Source organism: Ascaphus truei, chromosome 3 (genome assembly GCF_040206685.1).
Source record: "Ascaphus truei isolate aAscTru1 chromosome 3, aAscTru1.hap1, whole genome shotgun sequence".
In the NCBI taxonomy this organism is placed as follows: Eukaryota; Metazoa; Chordata; class Amphibia; order Anura; family Ascaphidae; genus Ascaphus; species Ascaphus truei.
Window position 1 is genome coordinate 95,686,450 of NC_134485.1, and position 3,623 is coordinate 95,690,072.

The 3,623-nt window shown below is 40.0% G+C and overlaps 1 long non-coding RNA gene across 1 annotated transcript; it reads left to right on the forward strand.

Annotated features, from left to right (window-relative positions):
* Window positions 1-982: 982 nt before the first annotated feature.
* On the forward strand, window positions 983-3,069 carry LOC142490947 (uncharacterized). The gene is made up of 3 exons (XR_012800174.1): window positions 983-1,066; window positions 2,463-2,540; window positions 2,906-3,069. It is a non-coding gene; the product is annotated as an uncharacterized LOC142490947 (long non-coding RNA).
* Window positions 3,070-3,623: the final 554 nt, after the last annotated feature.

Sequence of the window (3,623 nt, forward strand, 5' to 3'; positions counted from 1 at the left end):
GTTGCTGGGAGTGTGAGTGCTGTTGCTGGGAGTGTGAGTGCTGTTGCTGGGAGTGTGAGTGCTGTTATTGGGAGTGGGAGTGCTGTTGCTGGGAGTGGGAGTGCTGTTGCTGGGAGTGGGAGTGCTGGTGCTAGGAGTGCGAGTGCTGTTGGTGGGAGTGGGAGTGCTGCTGGTGGCTCAGTTGTTGATGGGGTGTCTGGTGGTGGCGTGCTTGCTGGTGGCCAGCTTTTGGAGTCTCTTCCATTGGAACAAGGAGAGTCCAGTCAGCAGCAGCCAAGCTCTGAGCCTAAACCTGCTCGGAAGACACGTGTGGAGAAGCCACGTAATCCTCGCTTCAATGACCAGGAAAATAGGGCTCTTGTCACTGGGATTCTGGAGCACTATGACAGTCTCTATGGACATTTAGTAGGTAAGTGTACCTTTCCATTTATTCTTCAAATACATGTGATCCTAGGTCATGTGAGTTTTGTTCATATGCAAATATGGGTACAGAATATCTGTCTATGTTAATTATTGTGGAAACACAGCTTTTTATCATGCGTTACAAGGACAACTAAACACAGGCGTTCAATTTGCGATAACTGCATACAATATTAATGCAAGCTTGCTTACATGTCTAGGTTTAGTAGTGAATGCTCATGTGCTTCACATATTACACCTAAAACAGCATGTTTGCTATCCCTTGGAACAGCTAGCACTGTAGGAAACTGGTGCTTCTATTATTATGAATTAACGTCATATATTTTGTTTCTATTTCAAGCGCGGACAAGTTCATCAAGCAAAAATTAAATGTGGGACACAATAATAATTGGTGTCAATGCGTGTGGGAATCGTGTCAGGGACAATGGGAATTGTCGCAAAAGATTTGACGATATTCGGTCAAAATTGAAAAAGAAAATACAAGACCAACGTGTGCATGCTTCTGGCACTGGAGATGGCCCGCCACCACAACGTCTGATATTAACTCCATTGGAGGAGCTGCTTCGGGGAAAATTACTTCCCGTCGTCGTGGAGGGCTTGGCCGGTGACCGGGACATTGGAATTTATCCCTCACAATTTCCACCAGGTGAGAAATATTACTGTACTAGGCGTGTCGTTGCTTACAGTTATTTTGCATATTTCCGATGCTTTTTATACTGTCTTCACAATATAAGCATACCTGCATCTATATATGTATATGTCTGATTCTGTATATATATATATCTCAAAATAGACATATATGTTGTAGTCCTACTAAAAGCAGTAACTAATATAGCACGTGCCATTGCGTGGTCATTTACATGTGAATTCCCAAAATGCATTGCTGCAGTGGAAGCAATTGATGGTGGGCGAAGATGGGGAACAACAGGGTAGTACACATGTGTAACACATGCTAATGAGAAATTATTACTAGCTACAGGTACAGAACATAAATATGTATAATATTAATGTGTATTTTATTTATTTTACTCCTACAAACATGACATTACTGCCTATTCTAATCATGCATCGAATATATTGCATGCAACGGCCTACAAACATCACTTGCACTAACAAATGAATAGTTGTTTTTTGAAAAGGTCCATTTTTGCTTTATGTCATATACACACAGCATAATGAGGCACACGTAGCATATGTTATGTCATTGTGTTCATAACTTGCACACTGCAGACGACTATTTAGCTCCTCTACCATTGTGTTAAAGCAGCTGCAATGAATATGTCATCACAGCATACACGTCAACAGAGGGGGTGGGGTTCAGCACACACCCAAATTACAGGGTCATCTTAGGGTCAACTTAGTTCACACCATTTTCACCTGTTTGAAGTAATTGAAAGGTCTGGCTGATTAGGGTTTTTGGGGAAGGGAATACCGTTCTTACAACCTGACTAGCAAAACTGAAGTTAATCACACTCATTTGAAAGCTTAACTCTAGGTACTAAATGCCCCAACAAGTCATTAGTTATCAAACCGTACGTCACACATTAGTTCACTCATATCTATAGTTGAACTGCTATCAATAACACATTATCACACACTGCATGTGTTGTCTTGTTGAGTGACAGCCACATTCAGGTGTGCCACATCTTCTATTAATGTACCACACATATCCTGTACCAAAAACGAAACTTTTTGCAATATGACCACCTTCATGATAACCATTGTGAATGTTCATCTCATGATAGTTATGTACATTATGATACTGATATGACTACACAACATATGATTTGTATGTACAAATTTAATCAATTTATCCTAACGCATTACTGCAGAAACATAGTATGTTGTATGTTAGGGAACTCAAAAGTTCTAAGTACACAGGCATGTACATTGTTATTCCAACTATTTATGTTCACTTTCACACACACATTTTCGGTTAAGGAACTGATGCTGTTAGTTACTCATAAATACAGAACATACAATAACTGTTTGTTCAATATTTACACATGTAAATGTACAACTAACGTTATTGTTATATATAGTTGCCCCTGGAGGACATGTGTCACCTGAGACGGAACAAGTGTCTTCACCTGGGTCATGCAGCTCAACACACCTAGAAGGTGAGTGTATGAGTTGGTGGCCATATAATATGTGCACTTCTATATGTTATGTTGTCATGTTCATTATTTGTTTTGCACATGTTCTTTAAATAGGATTACTTAGTGTCAGTGAAAATGAAGTGTAAGACAACATGTATTGTGTTAGTGATGTTAACTATCATGTAGGAGTTGTGAGTTTAGAGCAAGTTTTCATTCATTCATATTTCATACTGAGTCCAAACATTATTCGTAAGTCAAGGTAGTTTTTAATGTGAGGTTATAAAACGTATGGAAACATGTTAGGTGTTACTTATGACACAGTATAATTACATAGTAAAACAGCAGAGATTAACATGCCATTTAATAATGTGTACATTTATTTTTAGAACATGATGATGAAGATGATGATGATGCCGCCATAGACACAGAAATACAATCAAGTGACCATGAAGAGGTTCCCATTGAAACAGTTATACAGCCAAATCGTCCATCAACTAACACATACGATGCAATAGTAGCTTCTGAGGGAAAAATTGTTGAAGCAGAAAATCGTCGCCATTCTGATCTGATGACAGTGTACGAAAGGATGATATCACTGCAGGAAGAAACGATATCACAATTGTCACATCTCCACAGAGTCTTCATTGAAGTGCCTAAACAATTGCAAAAAATCAACACCTCATTCGAAGCATTAGTTGTTCAGCAAACCCAAGCTAATTACTTGAGAATGACTACAGTACAAAATTTCAACTTCAACACATCACAGGAAGGATCTTTACATGGTGCTCATTTTTCACCCCATGCATCTGATGTTCATTCCCCAGGTCGGGATGTTACCGGTCAAGTAGCAGAAAGTTCTGTGCATGTTCCTGACAACATCCTACCGCTGCCATCTGTAGAAATTCTGGAGCGGACACCTACAAAGGAGGCGGCAAAAACAAAGAAGCACAAGCAGTTACTACTGACCAGTTTTTGGACACAAACAAAAAAAGCCAAACATGAAACGGACCAACCATCAGTTGTGCACTGTATACCAACTTGCTCACATGTGTCAGTGGGCACAAGCCCTTTCCGTGATCAGTCACTGCCCACAAGCCCTGCCCG